The sequence below is a fragment of the Caretta caretta genome, chromosome 1 (genome assembly GCF_965140235.1).
Source record: "Caretta caretta isolate rCarCar2 chromosome 1, rCarCar1.hap1, whole genome shotgun sequence".
Classification (NCBI taxonomy): domain Eukaryota; kingdom Metazoa; phylum Chordata; order Testudines; family Cheloniidae; genus Caretta; species Caretta caretta.
This window is the reverse complement of record NC_134206.1, coordinates 154,376,292-154,397,987: the sequence shown is the minus strand read 5'-3', so window position 1 is coordinate 154,397,987 and position 21,696 is coordinate 154,376,292. Positions and strand designations below refer to the sequence as shown.

At 42.4% G+C, this 21,696-nt stretch overlaps 1 protein-coding gene across 4 annotated transcripts in view; it reads right to left on the bottom strand.

Annotated features, from left to right (window-relative positions):
- Positions 1 to 21,696, bottom strand: part of USP9X (ubiquitin specific peptidase 9 X-linked) — a 205,070-nt gene that overhangs the window by 175,732 nt on the left and 7,642 nt on the right. Inside the window, exon 2 of one of the 4 annotated variants that reach the window (XM_048864529.2) lies at positions 2,605 to 2,768. The exons of the other annotated variants lie outside the window; for them this stretch is intronic. The gene's annotated coding sequence lies outside the window, so the exon portion shown is untranslated. The remainder of the gene's footprint in view (positions 1 to 2,604; positions 2,769 to 21,696) is intronic. 4 annotated transcript variants of the gene reach the window in all.

The following is a 21,696-nucleotide window of genomic DNA, read 5'->3' as shown; positions in this document are numbered from 1 at the left end:
TCTTTTTTACAGATTATAAAGGGACGAGTGCCTAAAGTAGCAGACACTGCCCTACCTTACATCTTCTTTCCTGTCAGATTTTTAGACACAGAGAGAAGCTTTAGTAAATATGAAAATCTACTTACAGACAAGAGGGAATCACTTTCTGAGGATAATGCTAAAAGGATAACCATAAATGTACCACAATGGAGATGTCTGCCAGAGATAGCAAAAATATTTAAGTTTGTCAATTTGTAATACTACTCAGCAATAAACTGTTGGTTTGATAGTCTGAAATTATTTAATCAAATTTGAAATTAAGTTAAACATTCCTTCCGAATATAGGAAGCTTGAAAGTTAGAGTTTAATTTAAAATGACAACGACTGCTGCAAAGATGAACTATTTTATGTTTAGTGCATGTTTTTGTTTTTTAATTATTCAAATATGAATTCAGTTACATTGACACTGTAAGAGACTCTTACTTCCGTGGACTTCTTGTATTACTGTTCAGCAATATCAGTTTGGTCATACTATCAAGAGCTACTTTAAAAAAGCGATTTAAAATGTGTTACTTTTACATATACTGTATATCTGCAGGATGTTTTGTTTAAATTGTAGGATTTTTTTAAAATCAGTTTTTCCCCATTGCAATCCAATTCTGAATATTTTCATGAATTTATAGTAAGGCTACTTAATTGTTGTCAAAGTATCCAAACAATTTTGATTAAAAAAAACAAGGACTTTTTTTTAAAAGGAAAAAACAAAATCGGAAAATAATAAATCCACCATAATAAAACAGATTCATAGGGCCCAAAATGTCACACGTGTTCATAATCCAAGACAGAGGTTGTATACCCATAGCAGCCACACAGAGGCCTAAAATATAGCATGATGAAAGACTGCACCCAGGTGCAGTAGGAACCTGTCCTCCAGCAGGGAAGTTTGCTGGTTTAGGCCCCATTAGAGATCCAGTGACCCCCAACCCTTTCATGTAGGGATTAAAATGAACCATGTTTTGTTTATACAACGTTCCAAGAACTGAAAGGTGCAAATACTCCTGCGAGCCAAAATCTAGACACAGAAATTAATGCCCTAGCATCTCAAAAATTATGATATTCAACCATTTGGTGAAAACTGGTAGTGCTAGAAGAATGCCAAAGTACAGAATACTATGTTATTTGGTAGATGTCTTCCATTATACTAGCCAGAGCTATATTAAATGAGAAAGATCAAAACATAAAAGTAGGCATCTTTCAAAACTGTACCATCAAGTGTGCAGACTGAAACTGCAATTTACAAATTGCAACGCAACTGAATGGGCAAGACCCCATAGGTAAAACAAATACTTCTGACTGGGTGCAAGTCAATAAGCACCGTTTGTGGAACCTCAGTGGGAAAGGCATTCTCTTGTATCAATTCTCTGATGGATAACATATCTGAGCAGTAGCAAGCCACATGTGAAGAAATCATGATCAGCGCTGCTTGCTAGTTGGCTAAGGAATAAACCTTACACACCAATAAGTCTTTATCCTTAAATGTTAATCCATGAGTTCCTAGACTAGTGTTTCTTCCTGTAAGCCCACGTTTGGCTGAATTTAAAAGTGCTCAAGGAACTGAAACAGACTGTCTGCCACCAAGAAGTTGTAAATAATCAAAGCTAGAGCTGCTGAGACTCCCTCAAATACAAAGCATGACTGCGCCACTGGATCCAAAGGGGTACTTGGCAAAAATTTCTAACACCAAGGCGGGGCTCAGTATCACAGGAACAGCACTGACCAATTCCACACTCTGGGAGGGTGCTACGGACTATAGCTGCCCACTCCATACCAGAGTCACTCCAGAATTGAACTCCAAAAAGTGCTGCTCTTAGTTTAGTACTGGAAGCAAGTTACAGCAGCTAGTCAGTAATCCAGAGGGGGGGCTTGAACCGATGAACTACAAAGGAGATAGATGGAATATATATGCCATAGGACATGAGTGAAGTAAATGCTAGTCTAGCATAAAACACCAAACTGCAGTCTACCCCAAGAGAATGAGTAAGAAAACCACAAAATCTCCACACACATCTCAGTGTCCATCCAGAGTCATGTTAAGGAGCCACTCTTTGCAGTGATTGATCCTAAGCACCAGACTCGGTGAACCAACATGGACCTACGGATTTCCATGCCACTTAGACTGAGCATAGACAACAGAGCTGGAATCCCTAAGCAGAGAGATCTGGGCACCATCGCCTCTTTGGCAAGCTCGCTTCATAGGCAAACATGCTTGCTTCTTGGCACTGGACTCAACTGATCCAGAAGAGCTCTAGACATATAATGCTGCTTATGTCAGACACAGAACTGGTTTGAAAGTGCTTCATAACTGATGACATTAGACCACAGCACTAAGAATTGATCCAGATGAATCCAGAGAACCTTGGTGCTGCTTATGTCAGCAACAGAACTAGTTTTAGCTCTCCAGAGAGAACTGTTTCAGGTCCTTGAAATCAAACTCTGACTGCAGTACAGTCTATGTCTGAAACTCTTGTTTTATCTAACATTTCCAAGTCAGAATTGTTGATTTAAACAATCTGAATCTTGTACGTTATTGCTATATTTAATAACTGTTAGACAATGTGCCATTACCTTCATAGCTTTCAGTATCATAGGGTAAGATGTTCTTTTTCCATTCCATGAAATCACAATGTAAAGAAGTGGACCAGACAGTGCTCCATATTGTCAAGTGGAAGACCAGATTTCAATTCCCATTCCTGGGTCTGGCTCACACGACAGACAATGGGACAGAACGGCTGAAAAGGAAGCACATTCAAAGATTGAAAGGGATGAGTGCCTCACCTCTTTAAATAGAAAGTCCTCAGGCAAATGGAAGAACAGACTTCCTTCAAAACCTATATATTCCTCAGTCGAGAAGATGGTAGTTACAATGTAGGATCTAGGGGGTTGTTAAAGCAACAGATAGCCTTAATGATCCTTAAGATACTGGTTAACAGAAGGAGAAGGGAAAAACTGCATCCTCAACTATACAGACATCTTAATTCTACTGTGGCATTATGGTGACATCAGCATGCCTTAGTACACTGCAAAATGTACACAAATTACATGTTAATAAATTGTTTTTCCAACTCACAAAGCAGAGGAAAGAATGCAAAACTACAAGATCCCCGTGCAGAAATCTATAGAAAGTAGGGGGTTATGCACTGACTATTCCTATTCTGAGTCTGCACCTATTCTGAGTTTCCACCTATAATGTGGGTGAAAGCCTGAGATTCAGTTGTTCTAAAATTGAGACTGAAAAAAAGTTGGAGTTGCTGTGTTTAGGTGGTAACAGAAGAGAGAAATTAGACCTTGGTCACATATCTGTGAGTAAAACAAACTAAAGTTTGCAAGCTGGAAACAAGCAACTGATGTTAGGCAAGTTTGGCAAAGACGACAGTGGGAAAATGTGTACTACAACTTAAACAATGAGCTTCCTAAAAGTTTTAGGATCACTCCTACTAGAATGGCCTTCAAATTGTTAAAAGATTTTTGAAATTTATGATTGTGCTTTCTACCTATAATGAAGACCCTTTCTTGTCTACTCCTAGACTTTCATTACCAAATGTGTGTGACAATGGAAAGAAATTGAAGAGATTTCTCCTCACCTGGGGCAAAATTTATAGCAAGTGACAACCTCAAAATAAAATTAAAAAAAAAAAAAAATCAAAGGTAAGAGTACTGCACATATACATTTCAAATTGAGGACGACTTAATCACATGCCTGATAAACAATACAATACCATGCTTTCATTTTGTGTTTTTCAGATCTACTACAGGACAGCATCCCACAGAAGTATTCTTGGCAATATAACTGGTTGGAAAATTTTGAAAAGTTCAGAAGTCTGACAAAAATGTGGGAAGGAAAAAAATCTGACATTTTTCATTGTTTTCCCCCTACTTTCCAATCAGCTGTACTTGACAATCCAGGATAGATTAGGTCTTGTACCTTCCCAGTGTCAAATCATGTCCATATAGAGGAAATAGCCTAAAAAGTCAGTTAACAGTTTACCTACTATACTGGCTTCTAGTATGTATTGCTTAACAAAACATTAAAAAGTGTGACCTTTTAAGTATCCCAGAAAGACACAAAAAGGTGAGTGTATTGTACTTACCTCCTTTCTACTGTTGGGCACTATCTGCATTTCAATCATTAAGACAACATCCCATGACAAACAAGGACAAAAATTGCTTAGACTTTTTATTAAGGAGTTTTGATTGACTCTCTGTTGCATCTTTGGCAGATAAATCTAAGATCTGTCAATAACAATTACAGTAATTCCTTGCTTAAGGTTGTAGTTATGTTCCTGAAAAATGCTACTTTAAGCGAAACAATGTTAAACTAATCCAATTTCCCCATAAGAATTAATGTAAATGGGGAGGTTAGGTTCCAGGGAACCTTTTTTCCTCAAGACAAAAGACGTGTGTGTATATATATGCACACACACACACGGGGGGGGGGGGGGGGGGTGTTAGACAATGCAATACTGTACACAGCAATGATGATTGTGAAGCTTGGTTGAGGTGGTGGAGTCAGAGTGGGATATTTCCCAGGGAATGCCTTACTGCTAAATGATGAACTAACACTCAGCTAAGCCTTCAAGGGTTAACACATTGTTGATAATGTAGCCTCACACTCTACAAGGCAGCACAAATGGAGGGAGGAGACAACAGATGCATGGCAGTGGCTGCAAACAGTTCCCTGCGGAAACTGAATGTGATGATCCCATGCTATCCCACTGGAGCGCACCACTCCCTCCACTTTCCAAAGTGCGGGGGGGGGGAAGGTGTTACACACATACATACATATATATATATATATATATACACACACATACATATGTGTGTGTGTGTGTGTGTGTCAGACGCACATGGCCCTTTTAAGTATGCCAACCCCACTCTAAGTACACTGCCTTTTTCAGCAGATCAGCAAGTTGAGGCAGCAGCTGCTGCCAGCAAGCTCCCTCAGTCCTGAGACCTGCCGTGTGCCCCCTTGCTCTGTGGAGATGGGGTACAAGAGCGAGTGGAGGGGGACACCCCGATGACAGCACTCTTCCCCCTGCACAGCTAGCAGGAAGCTCCCAGGAGCAGCTCCAAGGCAGAGGGCGGGAGCAGCACACAGCAGTAGGGGGAGGGACACCTGAACTGCCTGGCAATTGATAGCCTGCTGGGTGGCTGCCGCACAGGGAACTTAGGGGAGCTTATGGGGGGCTGCCAGCCCACTCTGGTTCCAAGCCCCCACCAGCTAGCTCCAATGGGTTGTTCTTCCTGCAAGCAGTGAACAAAGCAGGCAGCAGCCAACTTATAAGGGAGCATTGTGCAACTTTAAACGAGCATGTTCTCTAATAGATCAGTGACGTAACAATGAAACAACATTAACCGGGACAACAAGTGAGGAGTTACTGTACATCCAAGGCACCACTGATGTTTTTGCTTGGCCATTATGTTATTTTATTGCAAATGTTTTGCATTTTGTTCAAAACTGGTCATAAGAACCTTAGACTGTTCATTTTAAAGTTGACTAAAATTTAATGCCTTTTCTTCACCTGTAACTCACTCCCCAAAACCTCCCCTCCTCCTTTCTCCACTTCTCTCTCCTCACAAAATCTTGTCAGTTTTCTCTTGGAAGAAATTGGCAGAACGCAATATAATCTTTGCCCTCCCCTCAGCTTGCCTTCCCTTTCCCCCTTCTCTCCCCATCACAAAGTTTCTTGTCTGCTCGCTTCCCCTAACCCTTCCATTTGCCTCAGTAAACCCATTCCAGCTCCTGATCTCCCTCATGCCTGCTCTCATCCCCTCCCTTCCTCTTCTCCTTATCACACTCCCTTCTGGCTCTTTCCCATCACAACACAATCATGCTTTCATCTTAAAAACCCACCCTTATCCTACTTGCCTCTCCAGGTACAACCCCTTCTTCCTTTTATATCTAAGCTCACTGAACATGCTCTTTACAATAGCTGTCAAGAGTTCCTCTCCTTTAGTTCTATTCTAGATGCTCTACACTCTGGATTCTGCCCCTGGCGCTCCACTGAAATTGTTCTCGTCAAAGTCTCTACTGACCTCTTCCTAGTTCAGTGGTCCCCAAACTTTTCACAGCTGTTCCTGCCCTTACCCCTGTTGGGAGCACCCCCACAAGAGTGGGGCTGTGGCTCTGGGGGAGGGGAGGGGAACTGCATGGACAAGGGTAAGAAGGCCGAGGCTGGGACCTCAGCTGGGGGCCGGGCTGGGGCAGCAGCCAGGTGGTGCTCCCTCCTTACCCCCCGTGGGGGCTGGCACAGGCCATGGCTCCCCGAACATTGCTCCATATCCCCCTGGGGGGCATGCCCCACAGTCTTGGGACCACTGTCCTTAACTAAACTCAGAACCAGTACTCCATCCTCATCCTCCTTGACCTGTCAGCTACTGCTGACAATCATGCTCCTCTTGAAATCTTGCCCTCCCTTGGTTTCTCTGTTCTCTCATGGTTCTCCTCCTACCGCTCTAATTGCTCCTTCATTGTCTCTTTCAGAGTATCCCCTTCTCCCACCCTCCAACTTTCTGTGGAGGTCATAGAGTTTAAGGCCAGAAGGGACCATCAGATGATCTAATCTGACCTCCTCAGATATATCAGAGGCCACCAACACCACTCAGCACCTGCACACTAAACCACAACAAGCAAAATTAAACGAAAGTATTACTGATCACAGGAGACTAAACTATTATTGTGCTATAGGCAGAGACCAGGAGGGACTGTGGTGCATCAATGGCTGAGGGCCCTGCAATGGCCGGGAACTGATTAAGGGAGATATACCCACATGTTCCCAGCAAGTGACACACACCACAAGCTGCAGAGAAAGGCAAACTCCACCAGCAAGGTCATGCCAATCTGGCATCAGGGAAAATTCCTTCCTGAACCCACATACAGTGATCAGTTAGACCTTGAGCATATGAGCAAAAGTCAGCCAGCCGAACAACTGAGACACAGAAAGCGGGATGCCATCTTAGAGTTTCCACAAGTCTCTGTCTTTGGTCCCCATCTCTTCTCCCTATGCACCTTATTGCTGGGTAATCTCATCTACAAACACAAATTAAACTTCCACCTTTATGCTGACGACTTACAGATCTACATCTCTACTCCAGACCTGTCTCCTTCTGTCTAAACTAAAACATGACATCTCCTTGTGGATGTCTAGCCATCACCTAAAGATAAAAATAGTTAAAAGAACGCTCCTAATTTTCCACTACAACTTCCACAAGGCCTCCCAACTACCTCCTATCACTCGCTCTCTCTCACTGTGGATACCACCATCATCAGAAATACACGAAAAGCAGGAAGCCTGCCAAACAATCACGGGGCCAAAGGATGATTAGGAGTACTCAAGGAAGATAAGGCCATTGCAGAGAAGCTAAATGAATTCTTTGCATCTGTCTTCACTGCAGAGGGTGTGAGGGAGATTGCCATACCTGAGCCATTCTTTTTAGGTGACAAATCTGAGCAACTGTCTCAGATTGATGTATCAATAGAGATGGTTCGGGAACAAATTGATAAATTAAACAATAATAAATCATGAGGACCAGATGGTACTCACCCAAGAATTCTGAAGGAACTCATGAAATTTCAGAACTACCAACTGTGGTATATAACCCATTGCATAAATCAGACACTGTACTAGACGACTGCAGGATAGCCAATGTAATGCTGATTTTTTAAAAAAGGCCCCAGAGGCAATCTTGATAATTACAGGCCAGTAAGCCTAACTTCAGTACTATGCAAACTGGTTGAAACTATAGTAAAGAACAGAATTATCAGGCAACACAGATGAACAGGATATGCTGGGGAAGAGTCAACACTGCTTTTGTAAAGGGAAATGATGCCTCACCATTCTATTAGAATTATTTGAGGGCATCAGCAAGCACGTGGATAAGGGTGATCCAGTTGATATAGTGTACTTGGACTGTCACAGAGCCTTTGATAAGATTCCCACACTGAAGACCCTTGAGCAAACTAAGAAAACATGGGATAGGAGGTAAGGTCTTTATAGATCAGTAACTGGCTAAAAGACAGGAAATAAAGTGTTAGTTTTTACAATGGAAAGAGGTAGATACCAGGGTCCCCCAAGGATCTGTACTGACAATGTGTTGTTCAGTATATTCATAAATTATATGGAAAAGGTGGTGAACAGTGAGGTGGAAAAGTTTGCAGATAAAAATTTTATGAAATCTAATGTTAAAGTATATAACACACAGGTTAAGAAAAGTGTCTATACATCTGGGCATAGTGCTTACATTATCCACAAATACAAAAAGTTTGTTTTAAAAGTCATAAGACACATATACATATATACAGAGAGAGAGAGGGAGAGCGCACATAATCAGCAATAACCTAAATTTAGGTAAATAAATGTAATTAAATTAGCCAAGATAGTTAAGTCCAAGATAGCTAAGATCACCGTAAAAAGTTACAAAGGAATCTCACTAAACTGGGTGACTGGACAACAAAATGGCAGATGAAATACAATATTGGTAAGCACAAAGCAATGCACACTGGAAAACAATCCCAATTACGCATACAAAATAATAGGGTCTGAATTAGCTGCCATCACTAAAGAAAGATCTTGCAGTAATTGTGGATAGTTCTCTGAAAAAAACTGCTCAACATGCAGCAGCAGTCAAAAGAGCTAACAATGTTCAGGAACTTTTAGGACAGGGATAGATAAGAAAACAAAAAATATAATGCCTCTATATAAATCTATGGTACATTCACACCTCGAATACTGCTTGCAGTTCTGGGCACCCCACCTCAACTGGAAAAGGTATAGAGAAGGAGAACAAAAATTATTACGGGTTTGGCATAGCTTCCATATGAGGAGAGATTAAAAAGACTGGGACAGTTCATCTTATAAAAAAACCTAAGGGAGGATGTGATCGAGGTCTATAAACTCATGAACGGTGTGGAGAAAGTGAATAGGGAAGTGTTATTTACCCCTTCACATAACAAGAACTAGGGTCACCCAATGAAATTAATAAGCAGCAGGTTTAAAACAAATGAGGAAGTGCTTCTTTCCACAACACACAGTCAACCTATAGAATATAGAAGGTTCCCCCTTCTCTATCACTTCAAACATGAGCTGATGATCTTCACTTTCGAGACCCTTCAAGGTCTATCCCCCCCCCCCCCCCAACGTCTCATTCGCTATTGAGATGTTGCCTGTTGTATCCATTTGGCCATAATGCCAGCCTCCATCACCCACTTCTTAAAATTTTCCAACCAACAACTTCATGTTTTCTCCCATGCTTCCCTTTACACTTGGGAGAAGCTCCTTGTAAACATCCACAAAGCTACCTCATTATTCACCTTGAAAACCCTCAAAACTTCGCTGTGATACTTACAAAAAACAGTTAGGCAGTATGCTCAACACACCAGCAGCCTATCTTGCTATCCAATATGGTTTCACTGTTTCCTTGTATTCAGTCATCTGTCAATCAATCTGTTGCCTTTTGTTTTAGATTGTAAGCTCTTTGGGGCAGAGAGTGTCTTTTTGTTTTGTGTTTGTACAGTACCTACCACAGTGGGTTCTGGTCCATGACTAAAGCTCCTAGGCACTACAGTTATTTATAACACTAATAAAAATGAACACATTTTGATAAGTCCATAAAAATGCTGGATGACTATTTAAAGGTGAAATACAAAAGTTAGTTTCCTTAAACATTCCTGAATAAACTGGAGGGGACCTCAGACTCTAGAAAAAAATTAAACCTTTTTCAATAACAGACATCCATCTCCTCACCCACGTATAGTAGCTGCAGAATCACCTAATAATTAGTAGAGATTTCACCAAGTTTTGTGTTTTATTTCCCACACACACCTCTTTTGCAAGTCCACTTATTTGTCACTTCAGGAAAGCGACTGTCCCACTGGATGGAGACAACCCAGCATGGACTAAATCAACACCAGTAATATCACTGATCATTAAGAGAGCATGGAGTCTCCTTTTGTGGCTGTAGGAAATTGCACTTTTCAAAACAAGGCTCCCAAACTACCTTAATTCTGTCCCGAGATGTCAGCCTATCATCTTCCCTTCTTTACATGTAGAGTATCAAAACTGTGCATCACAGAACACGGATTTTATCATTTATTTCATACACACATCTGATACTGGATGTACTGCTTTGTTACCACACTAACCTTTGCTTTCTTTAGTAAGAGCTAAACTTCATGATCGGGGTATACAAGCTTCATATGTGGAGACATGCTACCTCTCTGCCTGACACTTAGCCAACTGGATGGCAAACCGAATCATTGGGCTCAATCCTGTAAGGTGCTGATCACTTCCTACTAAGAGGCATGTCCTCAGCATCTGGCAGGATTGGACCCTTAACAATGAGGAATGATTGCCTTCATGTTGCTATCCTTCTATTAAGTAATTCATAAAACTGTATGTATGAATGACTGTAAAAGAAGACACTAAGCAGTGCAACTACTATTCAATTAAGATTAAGGCATCCTCTCTGTGTGGTCACAAAAAACTTATGGATAGACAATACGAGTTCCTAATTCTCAGACCCAAATTAAAGCCACTTGAATGCCTTGCTTAAGTGCAACCATAACTCTATTTCTTGAGTTTAAGGGATTTTTTTTGTTTATAATCTCAGGTTCTTCTAAGGTAAAGTGCAGTCAAACTATTGATATGCATCTGGTACTTTCACTTCATAAATTTGCATAGTTTGTGTGGGAAATTCTTTAGTTTTAGGTTGGACTTTTTCCAGTCTGGTCCTAAGGCCTGCTGGAGAGAAATCCTGTTCCTATAAACCCTAGCATGTCTACAAAAGGGACAGGCCTAATCCAGCAGTGTTAATCAGGTCTGGCTTTAGGATGGAGGTGCCAAACCCTCTGTGATCCATAGGAGAAGTACGGAAGTTCTTCCCCTACACTCTAGTCCTGCAAGCCCCATTTTCCTCTTAGCTGAAGACCTTAGGAGGAGACTGGCAGTCATTTGCACATAATGAAGTTGGCAGGAGGGGTAAAGCTAGAGCATTCCGTACCCCACATTGATAAGCCCAGAGATGGGATTACATTTTGAGGTCTGCCTTTATGAAGAAACAGGCCAAAAACTTTTTTTTTTTTTTTAAAGCAGCACTCTTAGGTCTTCAGTAATCTGTTTAACATTTTACACTATGCTTGCAGGAGTCTACATTCCACAGACATGTTACTAATTTACAAATTAGCTAATTTTGAAATTACACATTAGCAAACTACATTTTGGTTAGGGATCAGATTCCAAAAATGGCACTGGGGCATTATTCTGAGCTCCACCCATTAAACACCACACACAGTAGATTTTGCAGATGTTTAAAATGTAACCATGCACACTCTCCAGGCTCCTTAGTCCCACTTTCCTTTCAGGGGCATATGAATACATCCATTATGGGTCTGGCTACCTCTCAAAGAGGCTCACATGGCTTGCTGGGCTTCTTAAACTTGGCTTCTCATTGAGAGGGCTTAAACATCCCAGTGGACTCTTCTAGGCTCATTAGGCTTTTTCTTGATTGAGGGAGGGAAAATGTGGCAGTTTCCCAAGCTCACTCACTGGTGGTACTAAAATGTGTTCTCACTCTCAGTTGATTATGCATCTTCACACTGTGCAGATAAAGATTTTTAATTAGTCCAATATATTGTACACATTCACGTGTACATGTTTAAAAGACATTCACCCATACATTTTTAAGTGACCTATCAGTAATAAATATTCCCATACCGCCAGCCATAAATTTCACGCATGCAGTTCCCTGCGAAACTAGACCTAAGCATTAGCACCATGTGCACTCCTACCACTCTGTATGACTTCTGTTAAGGCCAGTCTACACTGAAAACTTACATCAGCATAGCTGTCTCTGAAGGGTCTGAAAAATCCACACCGAGACACATACCTATGCCAACCTAACTCCCAGCATAGTCAGCACTACACCAGTGCAAGCATTCTTCCATCGACCTAGCTACTTCCTCTGGGAGAGGTGGATTAACTACAGTGATGGGGGACCCCTCCCATCACTATGACGTGTCTACACTGAAGGGCTACAGCTGTGTGCTGTAGAATTTTAAGTGAAGATAGAGCTTGAGATGGACAACATTAAAAGCATTGCCATGGCACCAGAACACCACAGGATGATGGTGTCCCACTTCAGACTTTTCTTCTAAATAAGTTATATTGGGAAGCATTTAAGTTTTCCTTAAAAGTATATTAAAAAATACTTTGAACAAAGTGAGAACTCTACACACTATGTTTCTCTCATTAAGTACGAACCATAAGCTATCCCAGCAAACTAGTAACCAAACAACTCACTGCAGACTACCTGCAAGCGGCACAGAACTTGTAAAGCAGTGGTCCACATGCTCTGCTATAGTAGTCAGCAATGCCCTTATACCAACAGGGAAAATAGAGGCAACTTTTTAATTTCATTCTTGAGTCTTGACATAATTCAATTTTGTTAATCCTCAACATTTTCTTTTAAATGCTTTCTAAATTCAACAAAAACTCTGTTCCTCTTCTAGTGCTACTAGCTCTATCCAGCACTGCAGTTTTTTTATACTCTATTTTTCATTTTACTAAATGATAGCAAGAGATGAATCCAGTGCAGGAGCAAGGATGCTCAACATCAAGCACAATTTAAGTCTCTCATCAATTACAGAAGAAGTTGGAAATTATGACTATAGGTAAGGCTGCCTAATACTTTTCATTACAAGACTATGTTTTCAGTAGCTTTAACTGTAAAACTTCAACCACTTGGGCTGAAATTTTCCACATCGGGCATCTGCCTCAGCCTGAAGAGTTCTGTAAACGGTTTTCAAGAAAAAAAGGCTAGTGAAAACTGTTTTGTCCATATTCAAAAAACTCTTACAGCCACTTTGGTGAAAAGCTGTAGATTTGGGGGGAAATCAGTTCACACAAGCTCTGTAGAGGTTTGTTAGAAGCTCACAGCTAAAATCTTTGAAGATCCTGTCTACACTAAAATGCTCTACCCCTGAACATACCCCATCCCCAAAAAGTGACTGAGCATGCTCCAACCTATGGCTGAAGAGAACTTTTCCAGCATGTGCTCTTCCAGGCACAGGAACTGACAAAAAGGTACACTCTCCCCTATGCTTTCAATGTTCTTCCTGCTGGCACCTAGGCAGCATGGAGAAGGATGCAGTCTGACTTGAACACAGAGGGGTGAGAAGCAGAGAGCTGATGAGGAGAGTGAGCAGTAGTGGGGGACAGAGAGTAGTCCATAGTGGGGTGGGGGGAGTTTGAGGAATCAAAGCAGAAGGGGCAGGGCCAGAAGGGTTGATAACTAGCAGAGCCCACTGCCCTCCAGAACCTGGAACTGAAACCATTATTTCTGAGTCTCAACATTCCTTTGTTGTCTATTAAATGAATGTGAAACTTAGGAGCAAAGTGTGTCATCATTCCCCTCTAACTGACAGATCCAAAGAAAAGACAGAAGCCTTCAATTGCTATCAATTATTCTGTTAGCTCACATGGTTAAGGGCTATGCTGTGGATTTAAAAGGTCTCTCTCTTCTGATGACCAATGTGGAAATCAATATAGTTTCATATGATGAACTTCAGACTTATTTATCTGCTTTTCAAAAAAACAGGAAATTACACAGATTATAAAAACTACATTAAAAGAACACTGTTACAAAATAAAGCACTCAAAAAAAATTAAATGGCAAGATTAAGGTTGCATGGGCAAAGTTACTTTAGTCCCCCTTGGGTATGCATTTTGATACAATCTGTAGTTAAAGACAATTTTTTCCACAGGACCACTACCTCATTCAGTTCATAGGGTGGACAGGGTTCAGGGCTGTTCGGTGAATGAGGCTGATGTCTGCAGGACCCTTGCCTCATCTGTTGAAGAAGCTGAAAGGTGTATACTGAGAGAGGCAGGGGATTGCAGGAAGAGAAAGGAAGGTCTTGTAGTTAAGGGAACTGAATGCCACTCTGGAGAATTGGATTCTATTCCTGTCTCTGGCACAAAGATCCTGTAAGTCGCAAACTAAAATTTCCACACATGGCAACTAACTGCATGTTCCTCATTTTCTATCCCTATCTTGAGATACCAGGGGCCTAATCTGCACAAGTGGTGAGTTCTCAGTTGTAAGTGAAGTCAATGGGAGATGTGTTTTAAACACATGAAGGGCTCTAAAAATGCTAAATATTCTGAAAATTCAGACCCTAGGCACCTGAAGTTGTGGACCCAATATTAGTAATACTTGACAATTTTGCCCTTGAATTCTTTGCGACTCAATTCCCCATCTGTAAAATGGTGAGAACACTGCCTCCTCACCTTGTGAAGAATAATTCATTAATGCTTTTGAAACACACAGATGTTAAGGTAAGACTGCCACAGAGAAGCTCATGAAGAATTAAGTATTCAGTGCTGAGTTTGGATGGTGTTCAATAAATAAAGCCTAGGATAAGGAAGTGGTTATTGTATCAGGGAATTTTCCACCTGCATAAGGATAGCATAAGAGAAAACAAAGGTCTTTATGAAAGGACCTGGCTGGTACATGGTAAAGACTGGGAATGTTGGCACAGAGAAGGGAGGAGCTGATGTCATGAAATGTTACCAGATCAACTAAATAGTGTTGGATTAAACTGTGAAGGATCTTGGAATGTAAAGACAAGAAATTCATGTGTTTGATACAGCGGTTAAGAGGAAGCCAGAGGGACTGAAAGAGGTGGGTGATGTGGTCAGAATGACAGGCCAGAAAATGAACTTAGCAGCATTATTTTGAATAGATTTCAGGGGAGTGAGAGTGCAGTAGTCAGGGTCAAAGAGGCCAGTCTCCGGAATGAGGGGCCAGCTGGAGGCAATGCGGTACAGCAAGCCGGGGCGGCCCCACTCCGCCGAACCCAGCATGAAGGAACAGTTTACAAACTGGCAGCTGCCAAATGCACACTGGCCCATCCGGCACTATGCTGCTAGTGTGCCCCTTCCCCTCGGGATTGGCCCATGTCACCCCACACTGCCCCCCAGCCCAGCGCCTCCCAAATCCTATGCCCAGCATCCCCACACTGAGACCCCCCTCAGACTCCTATCCCCCTGCCTGCAGAATCCCCCACCACAACCGCACAGCGCCCTGCGCACCACCGCCACCCAACACCCTCTTGCCCAGCACCCCCCCACAAACCCTCCAGAGACCCACTCCTCCACATCCTCCTGCACTCACTGGCCCCACTGGGAGGTGACCATATCTGCCAGGCTGAGCTGGCAGCATGGCCAGAGCCAGCCCCGGGACAGGGATGGCTCCAGCCCCTCAGGAGTGTGCAATCAGCCAGGTCAGTGTGGGAGCAGATCTGGGTTGGGATCCCTCAGAACCCACTTGCCTGGTGGGGCTCGGTTGAGCCCCCCATGCGCCCTCCCTCTCCCCAACTGGCCAAGACCATACCAGCCTCTGCACCAGTCCCACTGCTTCAACCCTAGGGAGGTAGGTGGGGCCCCACAGGTGGCAGGCAGCAGAGACCACTTGGAGCCAGAGCCACACTGGGGAGTGGGACAGACTCCTGGGATGTAACCCCTGAGAGTCCTCCCGACCATGCCCACTTGCCCCACAGCCAGCAGCCCTGCCCAACCCGCATGGTGGAGCCCAGCTGCTGGGCAGCGAGCCCCCTACAGGGGAGCACAACCTGCTGGCTGGGAGCTGCTTACACAGCAAGGTCTGGGTGCTGGACTGCCCCTAGCAAGGGCCCAAACCTGGCTGTGTGGATGGGTTAGATGGGTCACTAATGGGGTTCTTCCCAGTGTGGGCATGGCAACATTGTAAACCCAGTATTCCACCTAACTCAGCCAAGATAGGAGAAGCAAAAACAGAACCACCAGGAAAGTACAAGGATGAGAGAGCATAGAGGAAAAACAAGGGAATAAGAGCAAAGGAAGACCCCAGGTAAAAAGTGGAAGACAAAAACAACGAATCTGATGCCTTGGTTAATTAAAAAACACCATCACAATTTTCTGTGACAGAAAGGGAGAAAAAAATACAATGGACCAAATGGAAGAAGAAAAAACTCAAAGGTAGTGAGGGAGAAAATGAAAAATTATGTTTACCTTTGACACCGAGTAAGTTTGCACTGTAAGACCATGTTTTCAGTAAGTTTCCCAGACCTGAAAAAGACCTGTGTAGCTCCAAAGCTCTTCTCTCTTACCAACAGAAGTTGATCCAATAAAAGCTATTACCTCACCCACCTTGTCTCTCAAATGAAAGACCTGACGGTAATTCTATCAGATCCAAACAGGATTCAATTTTAACTATTCCTTAAACTTAAAAAACTTAACAGAGTAACTAAACAGTTTAGAGCTGATTAAATTAAAAAAAAAAAAAAATAGAAAACCTGATTCTATAGGCACCTAAAAAGAAAAAAAGTTATATCCATGGCTTGTTAAAAAAAATTTTTATAGAACTTTTTTCTATAGCTATTGTGCCAGTTTTCAAAATCAGACGAACACAGATGTTCTCAAACTGGGCATTGTGAGGTTATTACACGGGGGTCACTAGCTCTCAGCCTCCACCCCTAAACCCCACTTAGCCTCCAGCATTTATAATAGTGTTTATTATTTAAAAATGTGTTTTTCATTTATAAGGGGGTGGGGGGGTGTCGCACTCAGAGGCTTGCTGTGTGAAAGGGATCACAAAATACAAAAATTTGAGAACCCCTGGACTAACAGGACCCCAATTATCATTTTTTGCAAGCCTCACAAGTGAGCAAAAACTGTAAAATTAGACCAGTGGTTCTCAACCTATTTACCATTGTGGGCCACACATGCAGCTCTCTGTGTGTTATGTGGGCCGCATCCACACAATATATACACTACCCATATGGTCTTGAGGATGTTACATGGGCCACAGCTGTTTGCTGATTGGGCAGCAAGCAGCCCAAAGTTTAAGACCTACTTTATTAGACTATGTATATAAAGATCAAGCATCTTCAGAGTGAACACATCCCTAAACTTCAGCACCAAGTTGTGCAGTATTGATGAGCAGACCTGAAGTTTAGGAACAGTTTATACTAAATCTGGTTGGAGAGAGATTAATTTAGATTGTAAGAGTTACTGTAGAAGTAAACATGAGCAGCTCCTACCCACCAAAATTAAGACTGGTAGAAAAAAAAGTATATTTAATAGGTATTTGTTCCCCTTAGAAAACACTGACTAGCTCAGTTTCTATACAACACGATCATTTTTGACTTAAGAGTCAAAGTTAAAAACAAAACAAAAAACAGTTATACATCTGGTTTGCTCCACAAAGTAACACCCATAAAACTGAAGGGCTAAAAGTTCTCAGGTAAAATCGGACAACTATTTTTTAAAAAGTAAGCCAAAACAGCACGAACATTAACAGATAAGAATTTTCCCAAATGATTCGTATTACTTTGAACTAGATATTAGTTCTTACTGCTCTGTTACCAGACACATCACAACCAGGTTACACTAAACAAAAAAGAGTTGGACTGCAGAAGAATTCTGATTTCTGAGCAGCAATTTTCATTTAGAATTTAAACAATTTTAGAATTGCAAAGTCTTTTTTTAAATACTTAAATCATCACAGTTATCCTAAAGTCAGCTGGCATAGTAAAGAACAAAAGTTGAGATCCTTTCCTGACTATACACTTTACACACCAGTATTCAGCTCATATTAGCCTGATTTTAAGAGGTGCTTGGCAAATCTCACTTAAGGAGAGGTGTAGTTGCTCTTCACCTCTGGAAAAAAAAAAAAAAACAGGCCGTGTGTCTTATATCCACCTAGAGAGGAACTGTAGTCTAATGGCTAGAGCACAGGATCAGAGTCAAGAAACTTGAGTTCTCTATGTCCAAATGACAATTTTCTGTTTAACAACAGACAAGTTACACAGCCTCTCTATCTCAGCTTTCCCACCTGTGAAATAGAGATAACCTAACTATTCAAACTGCAAGCTTTGGAAGAAAAGTGTATCAAGAATAAAATATAATGGTGAACTTCAAAACACTTTACAAATATTAAATCAGTCCTCACCCACGTGAGAAGTATTATGCTCAGGGTTTGGGAGAGAGAAAAAAAAAAAATCAATCTATTCACTTCTGGGGAGATGCTTTCCCTAGTGACTTGGAAGTGGGAAAGGGAGATCTTAAGTTCAGTTTCTGCAGAATCTAACCTTCCGTGTTTTAAAAATTAAGTCCCCACTCCATACAGTTATGTAAAAACCTTCCAAGTGTGAACTGAGGATGAATCAATGCAGTCTGAGTATTCAGACAGCCTCTGCTATTACTCACTCCATTGCCATGGAGGAACACAGTGAAATTAAAAAGATTTTGGTCATTTTCACTACTGCTTTTCAGCTATCTCTAGGCAGCAATGAAACTTGCTGTTATAGGGGAAGCTGTAAGTAACAGCAGAAGCAAACACTATCCAAGGGGAAACAATACAAAAAAGTGGAGGCCAAGGCAGGGATCTACTAGGAGACACTTCTACATCCTCCTGCCAAGCAATACCAGCCAAGACTCTTGAGCAGGAAGACACTAGTAAAGACCCCCACTCAAAGTCAGAAGACACTGTGGCTGGAGTGCTGGCAAAGATGAAGAAAAAATATCCCCCCTTCCAGCATACAAGGAAAAGGTGATCTTCAAATTCAGACATCTACTAGCAAGAGGCTGATATTAAAGATGGAGCCTCTGAGCAGGGTCAAAGCATCTTGGAAGTACTCTCAGCAACTGCAGGTGGGACTTCTCAACAAAGATCTTGTCTTGGCCCCCACTGGTGCTCCTCTCTTCACATCTTTCATATTGATCAAAATTCCAAGCCCTATTTTCCAGTTTTACAGATGGGAAAGCTAAGGCAAATGAATTAATGGTTTACCCTATGTCACAGAGGGAGTCAACATCATAAGCCTTGTCTACACCAGGAAAATTACCCACTGACAACAAATGTCAGTAACAGGGGCAGCTGAACTGGTGCTGAACATAATTTAGTGCAAACAGGCAAGGACAAACCTTGCTCCGCATCATTTTTGGAAACCATAGCTAAGCCCTGCTCTGACCAGATGTGGGGAGAGAAGAGAAAGAGGAAGAAAAAATAGTGATGGAGATAGAGTATAACATAGGAAAAGAAACATGGACATGGTGTGTGACTTGGGGGACACGGCCTTGGCAGTTTGACAGCTTAGGTAGCTAGTATGAGAAATAATCGCCTTAGTAACACTAGTGCTCAGTTGGCAAGAACAAATGGGACAAATGCCCAGTTTTGCCAAAAAAGTCAGGACATCTGGGACCAAAATGGAAAGTATGGTCATCCTAGGTCAGGGGTCCCCAAACTTTTTCAGTCACACCTCCCCCTTACCCAGTCCACCCCTCTCACCCCCGGGCAGCCAGGGCTGGGACCCGCAGTCAGTGGCTGTGAGTAGCAGGGTGGCCATGACCAGAGACACAGCTGGGCCTAGGGACAAGGCTGGGGTGGGAACAGAGTGGAGCTAGGGGTAGGGCTGGGCCCTGCTGCATCCCACTAAACGTTCCTCCATGCCTCCCTAGGAGAGTATGCCCCAAAGTTTGAGGACCACTTCCCTAGGCCGTGGTAAGAGCTGCCCAGGGAGTTCTGGCAGCTGTGGGGAGTCCCAGACCTGCACCTGCTTTGGGCAGGGGGCCGGGGTGACCGAGAACAGGCCCAAGACCGTGTCCCTGCCCCACAGGGCGCACCACCCAGGGCAGGTGGAGGGTCCAGGGCTCCCCACAGTGGCCCAGGCTCCCTGGGAAGCTCTGACCATGGCCTGGCTTCTGGGGCTTGGGGGGGGGGGAAGAGAAGGAGCAGGGGGGAGCATGTGGAAAGCCCCAATATTCTGTGTGTCCAGGACCCCAACAGATCTTAATCCACCTCTGTAGGGACCATGGAAAAAAGTACAAGAGACATCTGAGGTATTAAAGAAATCTGACATTAACACTTTACCCTGCTCAGAAAAAAAGATTAAAGCATTACTGTCAGAAGGGATAATTTAAAGAAAAATACAAGTTAAAATGCAAGAACTAGCATTTTGAAATTTAAGGTTCTACTGAAGTTAATCACGTGCCACAGGGGTCCACCCACATGGAGGTCTGTGTAGAATCTGAGCTTAAAATGGCAGACCAAATCACTGATTTTTCGGGACAAAACTATCCTATTTCCAGCCAAGCTCCAGATTTTCTATATTTTCTGGGACTATGCCACAGTTTTTAAATGACTGAATATTATCACAACCAAACACCTACCAGAATTGGATAAAAAAGGAATGTTCAAGTCATGAATAACTAACATTTTCTTAAAAAGAAAAGGAGTACTTGTGGCACCTTAGAGACTAACCAATTTATTTGAGCATGAGCTTTCGTGAGCTCACGAAAGCTCATGCTCAAATAAATTGGTTAGTCTCTAAGGTGCCACAAGTACTCCTTTTCTTTTTGCGAATACAGACTAACACGGCTGTTCCTCTGAAACCTAACATTTTCTTCACTTTTGTAAATGAAAAATAAAACATTATCTATTGCCTAAATCTAGGATTCCATGCTTTTACAAAATTTTAGGCTAACGTGTTTTCACTCCCCAAACCCCTATAAAAGGATAGACTAAATCAAATCTTCCAATAATCCCTTTTTCTTTCTTTTATTAAAAATCATGCACACAGACTTAGTTTGATGAAACTTGTAAAAATGTGCTAAATATTTTATTGGTACAACAGAAACAAGAAAAAATAAACACTAGTATATTAAAAACATATACTGAAATGCCAATCTCTTTCGATAGTAACATTTCTCATTGTATAACTTACACTGCTATTATGGAAAACCAATAAAGAAATTTTTAAAAGAGGCTTCCCCTCCACATAATTGTAAGAGGTTTAATTTCTAGTACAAAAGGATCAATAACCTAGAATCCAACCCACATTTCTAGAACTTCTATACTGCATCACAGTGTTGAGGGAAACCCACCTCTAAAATTCTGTCTTTTATGAAAGAGGGATCTTATTTCAAGATAATTCTACACATTCCTAAAGAATGTGCAAGTCTAATGAGGGTCAGCTTCCCCCCTTCCCCCCCCCCCAACCCCTTTTGCTGTTTTCCAGTTACCTAGACTCATGGGCTGAGAATCCCTGTTGAAGACTCAAAACTGGGTATCCAAAACGTTTCAAAGGGTCACATGGCAGCTCCTGTGGCTCCTGTCCCACAGGGCAGTACAGGCTCACCTCCCTACTCCAGGCACTGCAACCTCTGGGATCCCACCACCACCCACGTTTGGTCCAGCTGTCTTGACTACATGAGTCTAGGTAGGCTAAATTTGAGTGAGTGGCACTGCAAGCCCATGAGCCAGGTCACAACTCAACTCACACAAAATTGATCCAATTAGGTGTGTGGGGCCAAATCTGACTGGCACCGCAACCCCAGAGGTTGCAACGCCCAAAGCAGAGAGCCAAGCCAAGCCCCACCCAACCAGCCTCACAGCACAGGGACTGCAGGAGCTCCCACTGCGGAGTGAGTGCTGGCAAGACCACCTTCTCACTCCCAGGGGCAGGATCTGACTGAAACCACGCCAGGGTCTCTACCCCTAGACTATTTACTGGGTTGCTAGAAGCCATAAGAATTTACAAATGGGTCCTGAGCCCAAAAAGGATGAGAATCACCGATCTAGAATATTAAAAGCTCCCATACTGCAAATACATGTACTTTACTC